General features: G+C 41.6%; 1 protein-coding gene across 2 annotated transcripts in view; it reads left to right on the top strand.

Moving 5' to 3' along the window:
* The first annotated feature begins 9,359 nt into the window (after positions 1-9,359).
* TAFA2 (TAFA chemokine like family member 2) overlaps positions 9,360-25,956 on the top strand; it is a 192,107-nt gene continuing 175,510 nt past the window's right edge. The window contains exon 1 of one of the 2 annotated variants that reach the window (XM_040596625.1): positions 9,360-9,985. The gene's annotated coding sequence lies outside the window, so the exon portion shown is untranslated. The remainder of the gene's footprint in view (positions 9,986-25,956) is intronic. The other variant, XR_005828195.1, reaches the window with a different exon arrangement.

Here is a 25,956-nt window from a genome sequence, read left to right as displayed (position 1 = left end):
AATTTCAGAGATGGATAGTAGTCTTGAAGCTATTTGATTACAATCAGAAAACATGCCAGCAAAGAAGACCCTCTCTCTGAAAAGCTGTCCCTTGGCCCCCTTTGCCCCTTATAAAAAAAAGGGAAAATTTGAAGTTTCCAAGCATAGGAAAAGCTTCAATCAACCATGAGGTAAAATCCATAGGAAACGAGACTTCATTAGTTCCAGAGATCACAGAACTTGTTATTAGTCAGCTTGTTTAGCAGCTTTGAATTTTAGGCAATTCTTATTCTTTGATATTTCACTTGAAGCTTAACAGGGTATTAGATCTCCTGCTTTTTATCTGTATAAGGATACAATGAAAACAAAAAACCCCCACCCTACCCAGCGTTCCATAAGTGATTTTCTTTCTGTGTGTGTATGCTTGTATGTGACAGGAGGGGAAGAGTGGAGAAGAAAGGGGAAGCATAAAAGAACTGAAATGTCCTTTTTTGAGGTTTGGTGAGGCCATGTGTTATCCACTCTGTGCTCTGCCTTCTGACATCTGGTGGCAAAATCTCTCCATTACAGTGCTCGCTCTCAGTTCTTCAGAAATCCCCCCGACACTTGTGGGTGCTTAACGCCAGTGAAAGCCAGGGCACTTGTGGATAAGGAGGTGATTCTGGTGTCTGTCACGGAGCAGCAGACGCGTCATGAGGCTTAAAGTGGGAGAAAAACATAGATTTATGTAGCAGGTTTATCACTCCAGCAGCAGCAGCAGCAGCTCTCCTAGGCTATGTCTCCTGTGCAGAGTGGAGACGCCTGATATAACTTTGAACCGCTTGGAAAAGCGAATTTTTTTCGGTCTGAGCACAACCTGCTTCCAATTGCCAAATCTGCCTGAACTGCAGCTGCTATGGATGTGTGCGCCGCAACCACTAGTAAAAATGCTCATTTTGTTCATTGAGAATACTGAGTTTTGGGGCCACAAGCGCATACAGAAACGATTGGTTCTAAAATATAGGGATACGTTTTTAGAAGAGAAGTATATGCGATTAAGCATTGGTCAGAATGAAAATGTCAAAATTATTCTTATGACCATACAAGATACATCCTCAAGGATCTAGGGCTTCCTCAGTTATTGCTTACCATCCTTACATTGTATTTGGTGTGGGTTTCAGAATATAAACATCACCCGCATCCAAGATCAGGCCAAGATGCTTATGTTATATTTACCATGTCCCATGGGTGAGAAATAAATGGAAATTTTCACTGGCTTGCTATGTGAGGCAATCTGGCAGGCAGTGAAGTTCTTCAGGCTGGCCAGAGTTAGGCAGTTGGTCCCTCGGGGCAAATGTTTTGGCATGATGAGGGATGCCAGGCAGGGCATATGGGGTGCAGGGGGTCAGGTGGTGACATTTCTGTCCATCCACATGTGGCTGTGAAGCATGGGTAACCAGATACTAATTTCACCTCAGTCAGGTGACAGTGGACTTAGTTGTAACACCAGGGAGGGGCACAGTGAACTCTTCTGAAGCAGGGCCAGGGCCGCTCGGTGCTCTGCCACCATGCAGTCCAAGCTTTGAATAAGACAAGGTTAATCTGAAGGACTGCTGGACTATCCCCTTCAAAGGAATCAGACAACAAGAGCCACAAAAAGCAGAAAAACTCAAAAGCACACATCCTTTAGCATTTCCTCCCATGTGGTTGATGAAGGAGGAAAGGCTTGAGAAGGAAGGAAGAGTTCAGTCAGTCTGACTTCCTAGCCCTGCACATCTGGAGATCTAAGTGGCGGTAATCCTCTCTAGATACATATACTTTCCTTTCATATTTATACAAAAAGCAATTACTTCTATTCAGACGATTAACTACGTAATTAATTAACTCCACATTTGTAATCTCATTGAAAGGTATAGCTACTCTAGAAAATGTAAGTTTTCAGATATTTGGAGTGGGGTTTTTTTGATTCTGCATTAATCACATGCAGTTTGTCCTCAGCCAAGCTGAAATGCTCTTTGGTTCTCTTTTCTAAAGAAAAAAAAAAAAGTGTTTCCTTTTGGTCTTGTTTTTGAAAATATCTTGATATCTGCAATTCAGAACATTTTAAAATTATCATATTCTATTCTTGGTTTCCCTCTCTCCTCCCCAGTTTCAGGCCATTTTGGGATAAATACAGTAGATAATATTCTAAATAATAGTACTCCTTTTGGTCTTGACTCTTGGAAAGCTCTACTCTTGCCTGTAGTCAATGTGCAGAGAAATGATCTCAAAATACATCTTTTTGCCTTACTATTAAAACACTATTAAATGCAAAGACTGTAGCAACCTTTAGAGCATCTTTTAATGTTTTTTAATGCACATACACAAACCTAGTACATTCTTGAGTGCAGTTCTCTTTTATTTTTCATCCTCTTATTAAAACATAGGTGTTTAAGATTCAGAGGAAGAAGGATTTTAAATCATAAAGTATACTGAGGGACAGAACAACTTATTCCTACTTAATGCACTGTACCCTTCACTAAAATTGCTGAAATTTGAATTATACTATTTCAAAGAGTGAGTTGTAACTATAAAACAGGTGTAGTATTATTTCTGTAGAAAAAATAACCCAGGTAAATTCAGTGTCCTTTTTTTTTCTTTTTTTTTTTTTTTTTCCCCGCAGCAAACACCACATATGACAACACCCTAATTTATCTCCCACCATGAGGGAACTGAGTTATTGGGCTAATAAGCTTTGACACCTTTTTTACCAGAATTTGTGATGCCTGTTTTTAAAATGACACTACACAGATTAGAAAAAGCTATATCATGAGATAATAAATGGCAGCATGAGTCTCTACAGTGAAGTCTAATCTTTCTTGTAGATGAGTTCTCAAGTCTGCCAACACATGTTGCCCTGGGTAAAGAGGTTTCAGAAAAAAGTAAGTATGATTTGTTTTGTGAAATCAGCTTGATCCCTGCTTACCTTTACTACTCTTGGTCTGCCTAACCTCTGTTTTCACAAGGTCTCTTTTTTAAAAAATGTAATTTAATTATGTAAACATAATTAATTCATGAAAATAATTCAAAGCATAATTTTGGAAATAGTTATATTTATTTTTAAATTAGATGGAAATCTCATTAGATAAGAAGGTCAGCTTTTTTCCCCATTTTATCTTTAATGTAACCTTTAATGTAAAATTGAAACAATATAAACATGCATTTAACCAAGGATAAAATATTTATTCATTTTGGAGTTCTTTGTAGCATGACCGCAAGAGCTTATGCTGTTTGATACATGGGAATATAGGAACTACCATGTTGTATCAGATTAAGACAAACAAATGCACAAATGAGTTCTATAATACAGTAACCAAAATATAGGCCAGATGTGTGCAAACACTTTTTCTCCTGTTCGTTTCTCTCCTGATTTCTTTCTCTGGATGCCTGATTTAGTGATTGTTTCTGTTTCCTGCTCTGAGTCCCAAAGATGTAGTTGGAGGGATAGGATTTTTTTTGGGTTTTTTGTTTGTTTTGTTTTGTTTTTTAAATGGCTCATGTTTTTCCTGGATATGGTCTGGGGCTTTTCCCAAGCGCATGAATACTACTTACTGTACCTCCAATAAGAAACCAGCACTACACTTAATATTCTTGTAATTTACACCTTTGTTGTGAAATAGAGCCCTGTAGTCACCCCCAAATGTTTGGCCCATGGACACTTCCTCTTGATGTAATAAAGCACAGAGCTGTTGCTTATTAAATATTTAATGTAACCAAGCAAACTACTTGTTAAAAAGGAAATTGAAGACTATTTCCAAGAGGTGGAGAGGCCAAGTATTGTTCTACATTTGATCTGAATTTTTCTGGTGAATGAAACAGAATAAGAAGAAAGATCTGTGTATGATATCCTGTGGTATAAATTCATTATATATATATATATATATATATATATATATATACATGATATAATGTGTAAACAGCATTCATCCCAGGGTTTCTTCATCTTTGTTTAACTGTTTTGTTGGTGAGTTTGGGGGATTAAGGTATCACCTGTTATAGGGGAAGATCAATAGAGACCACTTAAGCAAAGTGGACATACAGTAGTCTGGACCAGGTGCATCCAAATGCCCTGAGGGAGTGGGCTGCTGTCACTGTGAGAGACCACTGTCTGTCATCTGCAGATGTTCATGGTGACAGGAGAAGGTGCCAAATAATTGGAAAATGGTAAATATGCCCATTTTCAAGATGGAAAGAAGGAGGATGTGAGGAACTACAAGTCAGTCTGCAAGAAGATTATGGAGAAAATTCTCCTGGTAGTAATTTCCACACACATAAAGGACAAGAAGGTGATGTGGAATAGTTGATATGGGTTTATTTAAAGGCAAATTCTGGCTGACCAACCTCATTGCCTTCTACAATGACATGATCGGCTGTGTGGGGAAGGGGAGAGCAGTGGATGTTTTTTATCTTAACTCTAATTAGGCTCTTGATACGGTCTGTCATAATATCCCTGTAGCCAAACTGGGCAGATATGGGCTGGATGGGTAGTTCATAAAATGAGTGCAAACTGGTTGAATTGCAAGGCTAAAAGAGCAGTGGCTGGTCACTAGTGACATTCCTCAGTGTTCAGTACCGGAACTCATGCTGCTTACAGTCATCACCAACAATCTGGATGACAGCAGCAAACACCTTTAGCAGGTGACACCAAAATTTGGGGAGCAGTCAATACACTGGAGGGCAAGGGTGCCACTCAGAAGGATCAAAATAGGCTGGAGAAGTCAGCTCACAGAAATTTCATAAAGTTCAACAAAGACAAATGCAAGTCTGGCACCTGGGACAGAATAACCCCATGGAGCAGTACAAATTTGGCACTGGCTATCTAGAAAATATCTTTGCAGAAAAATGCCTGTAGATGCTGGTGGAAATTGAACATGAGTCAGCAGTGCATCCTAGCAGTGGTGAAGGCAAGGCATACAAGAAGACTGAAAGCTGTGTTTGTTTAGCCCCTTTAAAGAAGGGAAAAGAGAGATCTAACTGCTATGTTCATCTACTTATGGATGGTTACAGGGAAGATGGAACCAGAGGATTCTTGGAAGTGCACAGCAAAGGGATGAGAGGCAATAGACACAAGAGGTAGAAAGAGGAGTTCTGAGAAATTTGGATGTAAGGTAGAAAAGCCTTCATGATGAGAATGGTCAAATGCTAGAAAAGGGTTAGAGAAGCTGGTAGTCAGAATCTTTGCCCTTGGAGATATCTGAGCAACCTGATCTAACTTCGAAGTCAGCCCACCCATGACTAGGATTTGGATCCTCAGCGCAACCAGACCTCCAGAGATCACCTTCAACACTTTTTTTCTTAAATGAAAACAAAAAATTCTTGTTCCCAAAATTACATTGAATATGGACATGTATCTGGTTTTTTTTTCATCCTGGAAGATGTCATTACTCTGTGAGCAGCATTTATGTTAGCACACCTAAGAAATCCATGTCATTTCATACCTTAGGAGAATGATGTCAAATGGTAAAAACCCCCATCATAATCACTTATGCGTTGTAGAAAAGAAAGAATGGTTACTTCTGTTATTTTTTACAGTCAGTTTTTCCATTTTAGGTGGAAGCTTTGAAAGATCAGTGATGATTCCAGTATGCTAGCTAAAAACCCTATTTCCTTCAAAATCCAATAACCAGCATGATTTCAATAAATGACTGTGGGAGACTTATTAAAGAACCCCAGAATAACTTTGCTCCATTGCTTTTTCATTTTCAGTCAGTTTTCCAAGAGCCAATTATGTTTATTTTTGTATGTGAATATCTGGAATGTACCAGAGTTTTTAAAGAACTTTAAATTTGGTGGACCAGATTCTCACCTGTGATAAAAACATGAGTGTTTATATATATAACTGTGTATCTGTATACACATTGTAAAGGAGACTTTTACGCAGTATTGGACTGTCCCAGCTCACAGAATGTCAGGATGGTAACCCCAAATAATTTATACGAGCTGGCTTTTGGAATCCATGCTTCCTCTTCTACAGCTTTAGGGGATGATGATAGAGGAATGTTGTAGGATGCTGCTGCACATCAGGCTCTAAGCCACTACATATCTCCTTACATTGAGATATTCCTGATGAGAGCTGTGGTCTTTGTCCCTTATTTTAGTACCTGAAGTTCAATATCAAGAGAGATGGAAGACCTGAGTAAGAAGCTAATCTTTATGAATAAAATGAGAAACCAAGAACCTAACTGCTAAACTGAAGAATAGTGCTGCAACTGGCACTTCTAGTTAGTTTAGGTTAGTATCATGGTGGGTGATGGGAAGGGAGGAGCCTCTTGAGAAATACAAAAGAGCAGAATTATTGGTAGACATTAGCGAACTCATCGGTTCTTAGAGACAAAACCTACATGTGGCTACCAAAATATAATTTTTTTCTTTCTCTTTAGCAGCTTAGAACATGCATGCCTCTGAGTAAAATCAGTGTTTTAAAAAAGATACATACCAGATTCACAGACATGCAACTATTTAGAAACAACTTCTTATTTTCCTGATTTTTATGCTGTGCTGTTCACCTTGAAATGGAAATGCTGAAGTTTTTCCAAACACTATATCTGTTGCATGTGCCAATACCCATTTTCATATTTTATGCTTTTCTTTCAGCACATGGAAGAGTTCTACAGATTGATGAAAAGTAAGGAATAGTGACACTAACTTAAAAATGAAACAAGATGAAGGAAGAGAGAACATTCATATAATAATTCTGTTCTGTAGCTGTATTGTGTTCTAAGACCACAGTATTCAGCTGGGGATTTTCCAGTCAGAAAGATATAAATACAGGCTGTGTAGGACAAAGACTGCCAATCTGGTATTTCCAGAAAACAGTAAATTTATCGTATTGTGCATGTGCAGCATGTACAAATGCACCTTTGGTGATGAGTCAGGCTTACTAAATAAACACTGTAAAACCAGCTGCACTGTATAGGTGCATCATTTCAGTTCTTCCCAGGAGTGTTGGCCAACTGTGAAAGCATGTGAAAAAGCTTCCTGAAAGCACGTCTTTCAGTATGGTGTCACACAACCTGTGTGTGAGTACTGCAGATTTGTTCAGATTTCAGATGTGCAAAGTGATATGGACCAACTGCTTGTGTGCAGCAGCTGTAAATAATGATATTTTCCAAGATTTGCAGAGACAAAATTCCTGGTTTCAAAAGAGCTCAGATTAGCTCCTGCTTTGTCTACCCCTTTTTCTTCCATTGTTTGCATGTGACGGGTTTGTATTGCTTTAACTGGATGATAATATTTCTGTCTTCAGATGTGTTTGCCTGATTTTTCTAACAGCAGGACACCAATATGAAACTACCAAGTATCCTCTGGTCTCACAATGAATAGTCAACATGAATATAATGATACATGCAGCGAATACATGTGTATGGGCTCCTACAGTTGCAAGGTGTTGGCTACATCTAAAGTGCAACAGCTGCTCTAGTTGCATTTTAGCTGCTGTAGCTGTGTTTTCAGTGTACTTTGCTTTTAGTCCAGTAACAATACTTGTGGCCCTACACTGACCCATGCAACTGGAATGAATGGTTACCCGTTCCAGTATGTACTCAGGATGCCATGCCATTTTGCATTGGTGGGGCAGGAACATTCAACCCCTGTGGATTCACATTAGTTTGGGTCTGCCTCAGTGTACTGAAATTACATTGCTGGTAGCAGCAAGGTCTTGGTTGTTTCAGTTCCATCTGCATTATTTTCAGCTGTCTGCAAATGTGGAAACACTGTTACTGACCAGGGATATTGTGATGGTATTGTGTCAGCTTGCAATGAATGAGATAAGACTGCATTTGTCTTTACAAGCAGCAGCCTTTTAATTTGGCTGCAGTCCGTATCCAGGCATGTAGGTGTACTGCAATGCTTGCTGCAACAGCAGTTGTGACAACCACATACCAGCTGACTTTTTAACTTGCCCTTTCCATCGCAACCTCTTCATATTTCATCCTACAGCTGCATCACTGTGTGCAGGGGAGTCAACGCTAAGCCTTCCTTTCACCTTTTTTTGACTGCATGGACCTTTAGGTCTCTATTTGCTTTGAAAAAAAATCCAATTCAAATATTCTACAGATCCTTACTTACATGGGAAAACTCTAGTATGAACAGTGCCAACCGGGGAAGTATTTGACTTCCCCTTTCTGTTTCTCAGAGTTGACTATCAACATCGTGTAAAATGTGACTACAGTAAGGACTCAACAAAAGCTTCTCTTCAGAAAGCTTGCTATTATACTAGCTGGTACAAATAAAAAATATGCAACGGATGATTAAGTACATCGGTACTTAATGCTGCATGTGCTCATCCCCATTTAACCTAGGAGCGGACAAGGATTCTAGCAGAAAACTGAGAACTTGACTCTGATACAGCTGTAATGAATGCAGCCCTTGCTCACCTTGTCAGGCTCCCACCCCTCCACTTGGGCGCATCCCCTTCAAACAGCACCGAACCGCACTGAAACAGACGTGCAGGCCACGCTCCCACATACCCTCACCCGCCCACCCTGCCCCGTTAACCAACAGCCGTGGCAGCCGCCTGCGACCCGCCGCCCGCCCGCATGCAGAGGCGGCGGCCCTCAGGGCCCGGCCCGCACTGCGCGGCGCTGCCGCCCCCGGGCAGGCGCACGGGCCAAGCCGGCGGCCCCCGCCACCCGGGCACCAGCCGGGGAACCGGGGCTGGGCCGAGGCCGCGGCTTCCCCGCCGCCGCCGCCGCCGTGCGTGGCTCCCTTCTCCCTCTGGAGGGAGACACAGGCCAGCTTTTGGCTGCCGGCGCCGCCACCGCCCTCCTGCCCCTGCCCCTGCCCCTGCTCCAGCGGCCCCGGCCCCGCGCCCCCGGGGGCGCTGCCCGGCCCGGCCCGGCGGCTCCCTCCCCGCCCGGCACCCGGCCTCCCGCCGCAGGGCAAGCGGGGTCCCGGGACAGCGGCGGCGGCGCCACCTGCACCCCGCCGGGGCCGCCCCGGGGCCGCGGAGATGCCCCTCCGCTCCACGGCCACGTGCGCCTGTGCGGAAACTTCGCACCCCACGCGGCGCCGCTCGGGCGCGGAGCGGAGCGGAGAGGCGCGGAGGCGGGGGCCGCGCCGTGCTGCGGAGGCGGGAGGCGGCCCAGCCCCGGTGTGCGTGGGCCGCGGGGGAGGCGCGGGAGTTGCCGGCGGAGCCCCGCTCCTCGGTCAGACAGAGCGGCGGGCGCGGGGGCCTGGCACCGCGCACGGGGCCGGGCGGAGAGCAGCGGGCGGCCGGGCAAACGGCGGGGAGGAGGAGGGCATCCCTGCCGCCCCCCGCGCAGGGCGCGCCTGGAGCCGCCGCTGCCTGTCCCGCCGCCCGGGGCGGCCCGCGCCCCTCCGCGGTGCGGTGCGGTGCGGTGCGCGTATGCTGGGCGCGGGGCGGCTGCCGCTGCTGCTGAAGGTGAAGCTCTCGCTCTCCAATTACTTTTCCCAAGAGGGAGAAGGAGGGAGCAGGAGGGGGAAGTCGTGCGGTGTGTGAGGCGCAAACCAATCAGCGATGCTCTAACGGAGGGATTGCTGCAGGACGCGCCGGCTTTTCCTCCCTTCCTCTGCCGGCGGGGCTGAATCGGGACCGCGCGCAGCTGGCGGAGGGGCGGGAGCCGCACCGGGCTGCAGGACTTCCTCACTCTCCGCTTTTCCGATACCTAATCCGTACTTCGTCCTCTTAATATTATTATTATTATTATTATTATTATTTGAATACTCTGACATCGTGCACGAGAAACACTTCAAGTCTTCCCTCCCTCCCCACGTACTTCACCCTTCCTCTGGCATCCCTTAGCCGGATTCCTGCTGTATCCCCCGAGAGGCGGGGCAGACCCGGACCCCGCGGACGGCTGCCTGCCCCGGCGCGGCAGAGCCGAGCGGAGCGGAGCGGCGCTCCATGCCCCGGGCGCTGGCGGGGCGCGGGGCGTGTGCCGGCGATGCCCGGGCGGTAGGGCTGGAGCTCCCCCCCGACGGGAGGCGGCCGATCGCTAGGTGTTCCCAGCAGGGAGCGGGGCTGCAGGTAGGTGAGCTGAGCGCTCCGGGGGCGTGTGTCTGCGTGTTTGTCTGTGTCGGCGCTGGTGAGGGTGGAGGGGTGCCCGGGTGGGGGGTGCCCTCCGCGGCCGGCGGAGACCCCGCGGGGCGGCGGGCGGAAAGCGGCCGCGGCGGGGCCAGGCGCAGGCTGTGCGGGGCGGCTGCTGCGGGCTGCTGCCCTCCCGCTGCCCAAAACTTGCGGAAAGCCGGGTGTGAGGGGGAGCTGCTCGGCCGCCCGGCCGCGGCTCCCGCCGGGCGCCTGGGGCAGCCGGCTCCAGCCCTGCGCCGGGCGATACGCAAGGCTGCCCCCCCCCACCCCCCCCACCCCCCATTTTATTTGGTTTCATTCAAACCAACACTTCAGCAGAGCCGTGGGGGGTCAGGGGAACCCACCCGTTTTTCAGCCCAACTACTTGCACTGGAACGGTGGCCGCTTACTCGCAGAATCCCCGGGCACGGGGGGGTTTATCCTGCCTCGGAGCCCGGCCGCGCTACCGGCCCCGTTACCGGCCGCCTTCAGAGAGCGGTGGAAGGAGGTGCGTGGAGTCCCTCTACGAATCCTTAAAACAAATTGCTATAAAGAGGCGGGTCATGGCTTTATTTCTGTCTGTGTGTAACGCTCCCCAGGTTGTGGTGTATGTGAAACGTATCTTGTCCATCCACGTTGCTTTCTTCGCATTTCAGTGAAATCACTTACCTGCTAAATATGTGGCAGGTTCCGTGTGCCAGGGTGAGAGGGCTTTTCCCTTATTCCACCCCATTTATAGTTTTGGAAGAGAAAGTTTTAAAATAACCTCCTTTGTTGCTGTGGAGCTGTAGGATCGGACACCAGGTTTTCTATGTGAAGAATAAAGAGCTATAGCTTGCACTGCCCTGTTAGGAGTTGCTGTGCATGGCTCTTCTGAATGTTTCATTCTTACCAGGAGTTAAAATCATTGCTTAAAGCATTTTCAATTATATGTGTAGTTACAGTTGTCTCTTTCCAGGTTTTGCTTGGAGATGATCAGTATTTTTTTTAGAGCACTAAGTACTTTGCTTCCACCCCCCACCCCACAGCAGACACCGGCTCAGTATTTAAAGAACTGTGCTTTGCCTCCTGCAGAACTGTCAATTTAAATAATAAACATACTCAACCCCTACCCCTGAAAGCCCTGTAAAGCATTCAGGGTCTTAGGGTCTTCGCACAGCAGTGGATACATTTAAATTGCTATTGACTAAATGATAATTGTTATCTGGTTTCTCTGTCTTACCAGTTTCAGACATTAGCATTCACCCTGCCATATGTTTAACACTTTAAAGCTACTTTATGGGCTGATCTAAGTGAAATCAACTGATAAATCAAGATTCTTCTCTGTAGTGTAGGGTAAACACTAGAAAAATAGTAGTTCAGTGGTACTGGGAATGTAGCTTAGCTGAAGTTGGGAAAGAGCATACCAAGGCATTTTTATCAGGGGTGGCAAAGGTTACATCTTCCATTATACTTTTTTTGCAACGATTGTGCAGTCATTTCATACTGATGCTTAAACTGTTTTGTGCATGTATAATTAACAGTAGTAAAGTAATTCATATAAATGGCATTATTAGCATTTTATTTCAGAGAGCTGATACTGCTGAGGCATTAGTGAAAGCTGTCTGTTCTTTGTTTTCATAAAGTCCCCATTTCCAAAACTACAGTACTGTTACTCTCATAAATGTAAACTGCCGAAGTGCCGTAATTTCAGTGGCAAGCTTTGCTCAGTTAGCTGATAGCAAGTCAGGATTACTATTCACTGGTTCCACATGTTGTTTGAACATAAGGGGGGGCTTTCATAAATGTGGTATTAATTTTAGATATGCTGCTGGTGGTGGGTGACTTTGAGATAAAATCTTGATTCCTGTCATGCTGTTTTAATCAGGGAATGATGACTAATCTGGCAGTATCTTTTATCATACTGGACATACGGGGCAACCTTTTTACCTGTCTCTTCTTACGATCTGAGGGATCTCAGCTTTATGTGTAGATGCTTGTAATGTACTTGATAATTCTGGTGTGGAATACATGAAAAACTTGTTCTGAACGGAAGTAAATAGATGTACAGACGGATATTGGGGATTGCTTTACTGGCAGGTTGCAAAGTGATGATTCATTGAATCTACCTAGATTTACCTAAAGCAAATAATACTTTACGCTGAATTGTGGCGGCAGAGAAACATGTAGCAGCCAAGAAGTTTCATGGTTTCATCACATGTGGTGACAGACTTGATAAAAAACATTTTTACAAATGTTTTTGGTGAGCAAAACATACCATGGAATTTTTCAAGCTGATCATTTTCACACTTGTATTTATTGCTGTCTGTGTTGCTACTTACCAACGTGTGTAAACAGTGCATTAGAAATATGTTGTGTTAATTATGTTGTATGTTTTACTTACTATAAATAAGTAATGGAACAATGCTAACTAGTTATCACGCTAAAGGAAATTGCTTTTTAAGACAAAAACACATTATCTAACACTCATCTACATAAAAATGTGATCACCATCTTGAAAAATTATTCTGAATGATACAACTGTGAGGGAGCAAGCAGTTCTATGCCCCTGTTTTAACTTCTGCGGGATTTTATTAGAAATGCTTCATTAAGTCACATTATTCTGCAGCTGTTTGTTCAGTGAAAATTAAAATAAAAATCAGGAAGTTTATCCAGCAAAGCAGTATTATTTCCTTTGTTAAGTACTGAAAGTTCAAACAAACAAAAAAAAATCCATTAGCATCAGTGTGCCAGAAGCACTGAGTACATCCTATTTTTGTGATATATGGATGGCATTTGCTGATGCAATTCATCAATGTATTTATTAGTCAAACGTCATCAAATAAAGAAAATAAAGTAAACAAAGACTGCATGATGATACAGAGGCTAAAGCAAGGGAAGACCATGCAAATCTAATTAGTTAATGTTCACTCTTGTATTTACAGTCTATGTTTAAGCATCTTATTTAAATGCCCTTCTGTCATCGATTTTCTACTACAGCTCCTGATAATTCAGGTAGCAATAGCTTTTTGTTTGAAAACGCATTTTCCATGTACCTTTTGAAATGCTGAATTGTAAAGGCATTGAGACAAAAGTTGTGTTTGGATTAATATAACAGAAGGGTCTTACGCAGGCAGAGCTGAATGCTGAGCTGTCCACATTCACCAGCATTTCTGTACGTTAAGAGGGGCATCCCCAACTGGTGTGGACTTTCATTGTTCCGTTGGAGTAGTTGAAGCTCTGACATTTTAAACCAGCTAGAGTTGTTCCATTTTCCTTAGATCACTGAATGTAAGTGTGCACTACAAAAGGATTTTGCTTTTTTTTTATTAGGATGAGAAAACATTTACATAGTATACTCGACAGAATCCACTCTAAGTGCGCACTTTCACATTTGAAATACCTTTTAAAAACAGAGGCCCACTCTTGGAGCTATTTGAACAGGAAATATGGTCCAGTAATTTGGTTTTGCGAGCCGTTGGTACATACTTCAAAACATTCCTCTTCCTAATTCAGGTAAGATTTATAAAACTCATCAGACGTAGGACTGAATGTAGAAACAGCAACAGTAATCTTGATCATTTTTCCTGGTGATGGCTACAGAGCTATCTCCTTTTGCTCTTGGTAGAACTTCTGAAGACAGTGATTTTTGTGCATTGATTCTTTATACACCCTTGCCAGCCACTCTTGCTTACCATATGTAGTCAAGTTATTTATCAAAAAAAGAAGACAAAATAAAAATGGCCACCTAATGTGCTTTTTTACACTGCTAGTGCAAAACAGTCACATTTTTAAGGTAAACAAATCAAGGCATATTTAGAGAGCTTCTTTCATGCAGTGTGTTTTGAAAAACGCTGTGGAGATAGAAGAGAGAAAATAGACGTGCTTTACAGTGCTAGTTGTGGCAGGACGCTGCATACATAAAATGGGTCAAAGTCACTAAAAAAAGCTTTCTTAGCTCTTTCTCCTGTTCAGATACATCAGGACACTGTTTTGTAGAATGCATTGTAGCTGTAGCTATTGCTTAAAGTAACTAGAAGATGCTTTGTATGTATTTGATCCTTAGTCCTTGCGGGAGTAAGCAGTTATAGGAGTAGCTCCTGCTCCTGTATCTTTCACTGTATGGAAGAATGACTTAAATAATTTCATGTGTAAAAAGTGGGAAATAGTTCCACCCACCCACCCCACCCCCCCTTGTTTAAAGCTTATCAGACCTTGTAATCTGTACTATGTTAATAGCTTACATTTGCCAGTAGCCTCACTTCACATCTTACTGATCTTGTAATATGAAACTTGAACACAGGTCTCTCGGCACCAGGACAGCATTGTATGCAGCCACCTCTACTGTGAGCATCCCTCTAACAATGCCAAGAGGAGAGCCGTAGTGCAGGGTAGCACACACTGCTTTCTTTGGACTTGCGTGTGTGGTAACCTTCTATGCTTAAATTATGAATTGGAGCTAAGGCTGCGTAAGGTGCTTTGGATTGACAAACTTCACAAGTAAATAAATGCATAAGCACAGTTCAACAAACGTATTCGATTGTATAAACAGAAAACTACTAAGAAATGGGTAAGTGTGAAACATTTGAAATAGATAACCAAGTTTTTAGTTTTGGTTGTATGCCAGCCTCTCTCTGTATGGAAGATTTCTTGCCTCTGTTGCAATATTAAGATCCAGTATTTGAACATGACTTACTAGACTAGAAAGACCACTGGCTTGATCCAATAAAGCAATTTCCTTCTTGAAATGCAAGGAGGCAGTATTGCAGTACTGTATATTTTGACTGACTTACTAGAACCAAACTGCAATTGCTTAGTGTACTGGTTTTGCTGTATTTTTCCCTTTTAAAAGCAGCATATAATACATTTCTAAAATAAGTCTTTCAGTAACATGCAGTCTCACACTAGCTCTTTTAGATACAGGAGCACAGACCTGACAAGTCTCTCGCATTCGCAGTGATACTCTTGTATTGTGTTTCTTCCACTCCCTCACTGCTGTTTCTGCATCCCACATTGATAAGGCAGAGCTGTGGCCTCTGGTCCATCTTGCCACAAACCAGTTAGCTATGCAGCGTGTAGCCTGCTGCTCATCTCTGTCTGACATGTCATGTCATGGGATGGGCAAGAGGGTATGGTGCTGCCCGTCAGTCACCAAATGGCTTTTCATGCTCATTTGAACATCTTTATGCAGGACAGTCTTCCTAGTTATGGGCTTTCCCTGTGGCTTCTCCCTCACTGTGTGAAACTACATGTATGAGAGAACCTGTCCCAAAGCCTCTGATGTGCAGTCTCAGGCTAGGTGCCACCTTCTGCCTCAGGACTGTGCAAATGGGAGATCTGTGAGTGCTGCATTAAAACTGTGAGCTGTACATCTCCTTTCAATTGCAACTTTTTTGGTGTTTTTTCCCATCTAAGGTATCTGTTTGGCCTTTTGAGTTCTAGGCTCAACCATAATTTGCTGTTGGCTGTTATGTCATTGTACTTAATGGCACTTGCAAAGTAACACAGAATTGCTCGATGGCTCTGAGGAGAGATAATGCCTTTCTGTGGCATTTGTGTGTAGCAAACTGAAATTTGGATCTTTTCCAGTAAGGGATGAGAGTCAGTACCATCTGAAGCTTGTCTCATGGTTTACCTAAAGTGAGTTAGTCGTCTTAGTTTGGTTCTTACTGTAGAAGTGTCCAAGTTAGAAAAGTCACCACTAGCAAAAATTTAGGATATGTGCCTGCTGCATGCACAGAGAGGCAAAACCTGAGGTCTGATCACGCAAGGCGTTTCTGCTGTAAGTGTGTGGCTTCAGTGGGACTAGTCAAATTGATTATGTGCTTGAAGACTTCTAAAGCGAGCCTGAATAAATGTTGCTAACTGCTTAGAGCAATCCCTGTTGAAGGCTTGTAGGTGGGGTGCTGTTGGGATGACTGTGTTTGTGTCTGTATTCCGGGTATGAATTTAAGACTTGAGCTTTGTTTCAATGGCTTGTCAGTCCTACATCTTTTATAAACATTCAGTCCTCTTAAATTCAGGACAGAGACTATGTAACAGCAGGTAATTTTCAGAAAGATGCTACAAGTAGCTTCCCTGTATTATAGCGTTAGAAACTATAATTACAATCATGTAAATTTTCAAATGTGATGTTACTGGTGTGTAGCTAAAGTGAAACATTACTTTCTGACAAAGTATATCAGGCTATGGTACTCCTGCAAGAAATGGGGTCATGCTTAAAGTTTAATTGCAGAAAAAAGATCTGTTTTAGTACCATCACGGGAGAAGAATACCTCCTCTGGACTGTTACGTGTGTTTATTCAGCTTAAAAAAATTTTTTTTTTGATCTATGTATTGTAACAAATAAGCTGTACTTAAATAAGATGGGAAGTTTTATCTTGAGGTCTGGTAACAGCAGCAAATAATGTGAGATAAGTTCTGGTTTATAAGCTTACTGGAATCAAGACAGAAGAAATACTGTATTTGTGTGCTAACATAACATGCTATAAATTCAGATACGATATTATCAGCCAATATGCTTAATGTTGCCTGACACTTCTCATTATATGATCCTGCTTTTTTCTGTTCAATCTAGAATCATGAGGGCTATCCCTTGCACTGGAATTAAGGTAATACTTAAAACACATCACTGCCGAAGTGTCCAAAGCTTCATAATCAAGGCATTGCACTGATATTTGTCAAACAGATTTTCAGAGAGATATGGCCATGAGTCCAGGTGCTGGTGGAGCTTCCGATTTAGGAATTATTCCTCCCCCCCCCCCCCCCCCCCCCCCCCCCCAATGCAGATTAATTTTCATTTGTAGTAACAAGATTTTATTATTTTCTGTTTATAAACATTATGATTTGGTTGTTCTGATTTAACCCTGGTAGGCAGCTTAGCCCCACTCAGCTGCTTGCTCACTCCTCCTCAGTGGGATGGGGGAGAGGATCAGAAAGGCAAAAGTGAGAAAACTCGTGGGTTGAGATAAATAGTTTAATAGGTAAAGCAAAAGCTATACCCACAAGCAAAGCAGAGTAAGGAATATATTCACTACTTCGTATCAGCAGGCAAGTGTTTATCCATTTCCAGGAAACCAGGGCTCCATCACGTGTAGCGCCTACTTGGGAAGATAAATGCCATAGCCTCAGACATCTCCCTTCCTTCTTCTTCCGTGCAGCTTTTACTGTTGAGCATGATGTTGTATGATATGGAATATCCCTTTGGACAGCCGGCTCAGCTGTCCTGCACCCCCAGGCTTCTCACTGGTGGGGCAATGTGCGAAACAGCAAAGGCCTTGACTCTGTGTGAGCACTGTCCAGCAGTAACTAAAACATCCCTGTGCTATCAACACTGTTTTGCTCACAAATCCAAAACACAACTCACAAGCTACTACGAAGAAAACTAACTCTATCCCAGCCAAAAGTAGTACAGTCTCCATTCTTTATTTTTTATGATTTATGTAATGTTCAGGTCCCACACTATCCAATGCATCCGTATTAATCGCCCTCCTTCCCTTCCTGCCCTTTGATATGTGCACAGATGTCATTCCCTTAGTCTATGTGTCGCCCCTGTGTAACATCCATACAATGTGCATTGAGTTAATTCAGTCCATGACTTGGGTTCTATCTGTTACGCTGGTCACTCTGGGCAGGAGAAGTGCTGTGTTGTGTGGAGTTATTTGGCACCAAAGCCAGCTCAGTTTGGGTCACTGCTGCGCTTGCACTGCTTCTTGTGAGGCTCATCCTCCACTGGTTCGGGTGGTTCCTGCTATGGTACTTCCTATTAACACGCAACTCAAATCATGGGTCACAACAATTTACATGTATATCCATTGCCGTCTGCCATAGGCCAGGCTATAGGGTTTATAACATTGCAATGAACCATTCCCCTTGCCCCTGCTCCAGCATGGACTTACCCACAGACCACAGTCTCCTCAGGGGCGGTACCTGCTGTAGCGTGGACTTGGCCACAGCTGCGGTCACTTCGAGGTGTCCCTGCTCCAGTGTGGCCTTATCCATGGGCTACAATTCCTTCAGGGGTGTACCTGCTGTGTTGTGGCCTTATCCGTGGCCACTTCAAGGTCATCAATCCAAAACACAGCACCTTACGAGCTACTATGAAGAAAACTAATTGTATCGCAGTGAAAACTAGCATGTTGGTAGAAGTGGTTTTGGTTATTGTATCCCAGATTTTGTTTCACCACATAGATCAGCTTGTGGTAAAAGCCTAACAAAATAAGAGAATGTAACCCTGGGTAACTTTCTTCCCATTTTAAGCTCCTTGTGCTTTATCTGTGAATCTGAGCCCACATGCTACATCACTTCATGCTTTTCACTTTGTGCTTTTAGATTACTACAAGGTTTTAAAGGGCTTTAGCCCTCACGTTTGTGCAGGCTGGTGTGGCATGAGTCTAGTTGTGGGCATAGAAATGCACAGTTTCCTTCTACCATTCTGGTCATATTTGGATCCTCTTACGTAATTGTTTGGGTCACTGTTTATGTGAAAGTGTACTAGGAGAAAGTTTCAGCTTAGTTCAGCTGTTTTGAGCTTCTTTCCCTTTGAGGCTGTGTTGTAATGGTTTAGTTTTGGGTTTTTTTTAATGGTGTAATTATTCTTAAATGTTTCAGAATTTATTTGGAGTTGCTTTGATTTATTGCATTATTATAAATGTGTATTTGACATCTAGTAAATACACAGTTCATGCTTTTAGAAAATGAAGTATGCTTTTAAAATCATACTCAGAACAATGGGTGCATAACAGTTACTATGTTTTCTCATTGGAAGAGAAATTAAAAAAAATCATAATTATTCACCTATATTAATTCTACATAAACCCACTCTTGTGAGAAGAGTGCTGACACAGCTGTCGCTATAGCTCTGTGAAATCACCCAGTCTTTTTAATGTAACACCTTGTTCCTATTCCCACTTTAAAAACTGAACTGCCAGTAATGACACTCATATTCTCCTCTTCTTCATCATCCTCCCAGCTGCTCATAACCTAACTTTTTCTCCTCTAGCTCTCCTTGCCCTTCCTTTTCTCTTCACTGTTCACCTCATCTGCATTGGTGTCATATGATCTTTCCGAATGTCAAGTAAATGCAGACTGCAGTCAGCACTACCAAATTGCTTTCCTGCCAAAAAAGTCTCTTTTCATGTGCCATGACCCATCATCTCACAGTTAGCTGCAAGTCATTCTGATTCCCAAATTTACAATGTATTTTCTATTTAATGAGCTATTAAACTTTATGCACTTTTAAACTTCATCTTTTCTGACTAACTGCATTCCTCCTGATAATTGTAGCTTTAGAAAGAAACAATTAATTTGAAACCAATTCTGCAACAGTAGTGACATTATTTAGATAGCATTCCTCCACATCCATGCTCTAAGGATTATGTCATTATAATTATGTTTGGAAACTCCTTGAGACCATTATATCAGTCCAATAGTAGCCATGTTGTAATCAATAATATAGACAAAGACTACTGCATATGCTATTTTAATAAAACACAAAATAAAAATAGATACATGGATGGATGAATAGTTAATTTTTGCTTTGACTAAATAAAACCCCAATCAGTTTGTGCTCTTTCTCCACCCCAGGAGAATGTTTTGAGTAAACTTAAGCACAGACTCAAATGTTATTCCATATGTATTGCATGGATGTGGACATTTTGGAATTTCTATGTTATTCTCATGTATTCTTTTGATAATGTTAATATTAAATTTGTTAGAATAATTCTTCACATTAAGTGGTTGTCTAATAAAAAGTTGTCAAAAATTGCAGATGACTCACGATGAGTGAGTTCAACCTTTGTTGCTCACAGGTTCCATTACATCCATGTATTTATTAAACCCAATAATAACTACTAGTTCAGGCTATATAATGCTGGTTTTGTCATTGTGGTTAATTATATCTAGTTAATGGATACAAACAAAATGTCTGTGCATTCTGCCAATAGCTTAGCTTGTAGTATATCTCAGTAACCTTTCCATGAACTCTAATATTTTAATTTTTCCTCTGCTACTTAGAGTTCTGCTCTAGAAAAATATGGAAATGATTGACAGCAGGAAACTTTATTCATGACCCTGCCATGGCAGTAGGTAGAAACGTACATTTTAGAAAACCTTCATTGTTCAGGTTTGAACCTGATGTTCAAGCTGTGGTAAAAGTAAGTCTCTAACAGACTTCCTTCATTTGTTGCATATCAGAACTTGTACCTGGTTCTCACAGTTACTTTGTGGGAATAATATTGCAAATATATTCCTGGGGGAAAATTTCCTTTCACCTTTGTAGCTGAGGGTTGTGATGTTTATCCTGTGCTCTGCTGGATACTGTAAGTTAACAACTTACCTGTGCCTTATGCACCTCTGCACCCCCTTTGGAGTAAATAGCTGAGTACACAGATAAGTAGTTAAGCAGATAGCTTTCCTTCGCCCCTCATTTCTCTTGAAGCTGGAACTTTTTTTCAGCACTGCTTCAGTTCAGCTGCAATCCTTTCTGGTTTATTGGCATAGTACACATGACAGGCCTAATTCTGTCAGCTGAAATAAAATATTTCTCACTAGTGAATGATTAAGGTGATTCAAAGCCAGATTTTTAAAGCAAAACTTTTTTGATTCCCACAGAATTCCTACCTGTTAAACAAAGGTAAAAGAAAAGTCTGTGTATACCCAAGCCTACCTAAACTTTACTATTTTAGTGGAAAAATTAAGAAGCTATGATTTAATTCTGTGCCCACAGCTATTCTGAGTTGCATACTTCAGTCTCTCTGTGTCTTTCCTCGAGCAATCGTTGGTAATTAATTCACGGCTTCCTTCCTGGGAGACAGTTTGTGGCTGTCTGGTTTTTTTGATTTCCATATGTATTCTGGTCTTGACCAGAAGATCTGTATGACTTTTATCTAGCACCTGGAAAGAACATCTTTCCAATTACTGGCCAAGCTGTAGTGACTTGCAGTTACTGCCTCTCCACAGATATATTTCTTCTTCTTTTTATTTACAGCCAGTACTCCCACTTGTGTATACAATACATTTACAACCCCAAAAGTACAACAATCCTAAAAAGGTTATGAACTTATTGTATATGAATAACTGTGTGACAGTCAGAAAATTAGTATATATCACTCTATCAACAGAAACTCTGAGATAAATGTGCATAATTTTGCTGTATATACAATGTATATACAATGTATGTGTAATACATTCCTGGTTCAGCAGTGGGCTGTGGAGTTCAGATCACAATAATGACACATTAGATTTAAAGGTACATCTTTCTCTGTTTTACCACTTTTGGGGTGGTTGTTTGTTGGCTAATTAACATTTTCTCAGTTGGCCTTTGCCAAAGCATGAATCAGGCCTACCATAATGGTTGCAGGTATTAGAGTAGGGGTAGTTTCGGAGGTGGAGGGGGTTTTGGAGCTCTGTGCATAGCGATATGTTAGCTCCCACAATGTGATTGTTTCTAGTAGAAGTTATTGTTTGAAAATCCTTGTTCTTTACAGTCTCTCCCCTCGTGTCAGGAGAATTCTTGAAATTAATTCATAGTCCATGAATTGGAAGAAGTCTGTGGTTGGAGCCCACTGGAAAAGGAAATAGCATAACAGACAAACGATTTCTCTGCTTTGTTTTTATTAGCTGTTGCCGAGGTTCTCCTCGTGTGACTATGGTCTTGATAAAGGCATGTAGTTTTTACCCAGTAGTTCTTTTGTGTGAAGGACAACAGACATTTTTCTGTTAAGGAACTTCACTAATGGCCGGAGTCAGAGAACAAATGGGACTAGATGCTAACAGAAGAAGGAAATGAGGAAAAATACTGCTTCGTACTTTGATGAATGCTCTGTCATGTTCTTTCTGTTGGTTGGTGGTAGCCAACCTTTCATGTAACACTGTTACAGGAGAACTTATATAATGCTAATTCATGCAGTTGTTGAGCAGTTGTTCCTGTTTTGGAGGAAAGAAACCGTACATGGCCTCTGTCTTCTGTTCTGTTTTTATTTTGTGCTCTTTTCACATTTGTGGAAAACATTTCATTAGTGTTTCCCAGAAATGTATAACCATACGTACACTGGAGAAAGGCATGAGGCCTTTTCATTCTTAACCATTGTAAATACTTTTTAGCACTGAAGAAGACAAAAACATAATTGGGGAAGAGGAGAATGATGAAGAGATTGTGCATGTCTTTCTTTTTTTTTAATGTAATCAATCTTTAACTTAGGCTTCTGTCCAATAAACACTTTATTTGAAAAATGAAACTGAATCTATTGTTTCATTAGGGCTTTTGGGGATTTTCCCCCCCTTTTTTAAAATTGTGATTGGATGAAATAATGTCTTTGACAAGTAACTATATAGTAACAATTAAGAACTTCTCTGTACTTAGAAATACATTCTTCTACAAAAATTGGTTAAGTTAAATGTGACTCACCCTAGTAAATAGTAATGCCAATTATTGCAATACTGGTGTAATAGGAAAGCACAACTCCTTGCTTTTCTTTTTACCAGCATAATAATTTATGGTAGCAATTTCCTCAAGTGTTTTAATTTACCAGTTAAATTTCCAATGAACTTGTCATGATTCCTGAACTAAATCTACTTTTTTCCCTTTCTTTGCCATCTGAGGGTACTTCCCCCTATCTCTGAATGCTTTCATGACCCTATCCCTTTATCTCTCTTTGAGCATAGCCATCATTTTACCATTCTGTAGTACACACTGACCTTCAACACCAGGCTTCTTTGGCAGATTAACTGATCTGCAACCAGGATTGTATAAAACAGACAGAAAAATTTTAAATCCAAAGTTATTTTTGATACTAAGGCTCAAATATAGCAAAATAAAAAATGGATTTTAAAACAAGGGCTGTCCTTTCTATCTTACTTTTCAGTTCATCTCTTCCATTTGGTAGCTGAGGTTGGTTTGGCTTCAGCAGTTACTGAAAGATCTGTGTAATACAGTAGTGTTTTCAGAAAAAGTTAAAGGGCTTGAGCAACAGACACCAGAAACAGGACAGAGATGCAGCTAATTTTGCAACTGCTAACAGCCCTGTCATTGATTTTGATTTTTAAAATAGCATCATATCCCTTAACAGTTAACTCCATGTGTTCAGTTTCTCTGCTAGCCGTCAATACTGTAAAGCTTTCAGGCTGAGCACCGCATCCCTCCTTTTTAATTTCAGTCTTGTAGGTGATGAAGCAAGTTTAAAACCTGCTCAGATGGCCTAGATCTGTCAGAGAAAAGAGAGTCAAGCCCTTCACATACCTATTGCAGATACTCTGAAATTCACTGTATGAATCTCATGTAATAAAAGCTCTTTGGGTGGCTGATTTTGATTGAAAAGGTGAAGATGGAACCACCTTTCAGCATTTTCAATGCTAGTAAAACTTGTAGTCGGAATTTACCTTTTTACTGATATTAGCAAGTACGGAAGCTGGAGGACAGATACAGTTCTGTTTTACCACCATCTTGTGTTACCCGATTAGCCTGAATATCTTTTTCCCAGCAATTAAATTTTATGATTTGGAATGATACAGCTAGATGTAACTGTAGTCTTGTAGGTCTCATAATATTATGTTTCTTTGCCTGTTCAAAAGTATGGTAGTAATTTTGCTTTTTGAAGTTATTCTTTTTAATCTTGAAACCTCTGCTCAAAAATGTATTAAATCCCCTGGTATTTGGAGAAGAGTAATAATGGTGCATCATCAAATAAAATTCCTGAACCAGCATACAGAATCTGAAAAGAACACCTTTTTAGACATCTCCCTTTTTTTCTAACCCCCCCCCCCCAAAAACCAACAAACCCAACCCTCCCAGAAAGCACAAGCTATGCAAGATCAAAGGCAAATACACCTTTAGTTTTGATTCATTTTGTTGTTAGATAATGAACCTTTGCAAAGCTGCATTCAAAGTTACAATGTCCTATTTTAATGATAATAGAAACTCCTTCTTCAGAGAGTTCAGAGAAGTGCAAAAGGTAAAACACTTGTGTGTCACCTTGTTGCTGCTTTGTGAAGTCTAAAGAAGAATCCAGTGCTGCTTGGTTTTCATTGTTTTGTTGTTGGAAATTTAGTCATAGCCTACCAAAAAGGACAGTGGAGGCAGGATTCAGCATGAGATTGACACCTAAAATAGGTGTTCAATTGTAACTATCTCCATGTGAGGCAGTTGCTTTAGCTTCATAGTCAAGGGAGATCCAGGGTAGGGTTCGGGTGCATAACATAGTTTAGAACACTCCAGAGTATCTTGTCTGGCTTCCAAGTGCTACTTCAGATGGGTGAAGAATCTGACCTGAATCAGATGTAAGATGCCTTGCATCGTATCTGCAAGTCGCTTGGGGATCTTAGTTGGTTCTGGATGGTTATGTTCAGGCACCTGAATCCTATTTCTTATCAATAGATGTGCAGGGTGATTCTGCTTGCTCTAAAACAGATGCCTGCTTTGGATCAGCTGAATTGTACTTCAAGTCACAGAAAGTTGGTCAAGTTGAATAACTTGCCTTAAAGGTGTATTTTAGCTATCTGTAGTGAGTACTTTAATGTGTCAAAATTTCAAAGATACTTTGATGGGCGTTATAGCACTGTATCAGATCTGTGACATGTCAGACATCATGTTTAGTCAACTGAACAGAGTACTTACATTTCAATGCCTACATTTAAGTGTCTTATTCTAGAACATATTGGTACCTATGTTACTGATAAATAACAGGAAGAATAATAGCATCATATACAACACTTATGAAATGAATTAACCTTGGAGGCCTTTTCTGCTAAACCTTTTGTTTTCAACTTTTTCTTTGTCTGTCATTTAGTGATGTAGTCTAGTGCAAAATCCTAACGTGGAAAAATACCTCAGTTCCCCATTGAAAGGCTGGATCTTCAGCTCAGAACTGAAAAATCTCACAAGTCATGAGCCTCTTAGTCAAACTGGGTAAGCTAGATTTAATGTTTCTGATAATTCTGAGAGAAATAAATAATCAGAGAATAACTAAAAAGTAGGACTGGAAAGGGAGATTCTAGCTTTCCTTCTAAATCATAAAGAGCATGACATTAATTAGATTTTATTTCTCAGGTCAACTTTTGTTGCTGAGAGCATCATCTAGAAGGGTAGTTAACTTCAGAACATGCATTTATTGGACTATGTTGTAATAAGGGGCAACGAAAGTTTCCACATGAATGAATAAGCATATACTGAATGCGTGTAGAAATCTATTTACAGTGTTTCAGAGCAATAAACCAAATGTGCAGTCATGAAAGAGGCATATTCTGTATTAATTATTTTGTGACAGTGGCACTTAGCATAGCTAGTCAGGAGTGAGGTGCTGAACAAGTATAAAGCAAAAGTTTTTTCTGTCCTTTACTTTCATTCACTTGCAAGACTGACCCTTGCAAGAGAATCTTTCAGTCCTTACTGCAGCTGCCTGTCATTAGGTCTGCAACTGTAACTCAAAATATTGCCCTAGCTGTGGGAGGGGTCCATGTGCCTTGACCTGTGATGAGTGAGAAGTATATAATTTCTTACATCTGCTAGTATTTTATCAAAATAAACAGTGAGAATGCTATAAAGATTTCCTTTGTGGTTTTGATGAACATGAACAACTTGACTGTGATTTGTAAGTTGCTTTAGTTTTGGCTCTTTGTAGAATATAGGTCTACTGGGATCAGTCCCCAAACTCCCATCGTGCTCATTGGAGCTGGATAGAATTAATCTACGGAACTGGAAGAAAAATGACGACAGAAAACTAAACAAAGCAATGCTCTGTTCTTTGTCTAATGGGAGTAAGTAATTAAGAATACCTGCTTTCCTACTGCTTTGGTTATGAAACTCTTTACTCCACAATTACAGAGAATTTTAAACATAGAAGTTGTTTTGCTTGTAATTTGTGTTGTGAAGTGATTCTTAGGGTAGGCAGCAACAGCTGAAGTCACTAGGTAAACAAAATGCTTGGGCCTCAACCCTGACATCATTAGGCAGTGTACCT

The sequence above is a fragment of the Falco naumanni genome, chromosome 5, assembly GCF_017639655.2.
Source record: "Falco naumanni isolate bFalNau1 chromosome 5, bFalNau1.pat, whole genome shotgun sequence".
Lineage (NCBI taxonomy): Eukaryota > Metazoa > Chordata > Aves > Falconiformes > Falconidae > Falco > Falco naumanni.
The sequence above is the reverse complement of the archived record's forward strand: the minus strand, read 5'-3'. Positions and strand labels throughout refer to the sequence as shown.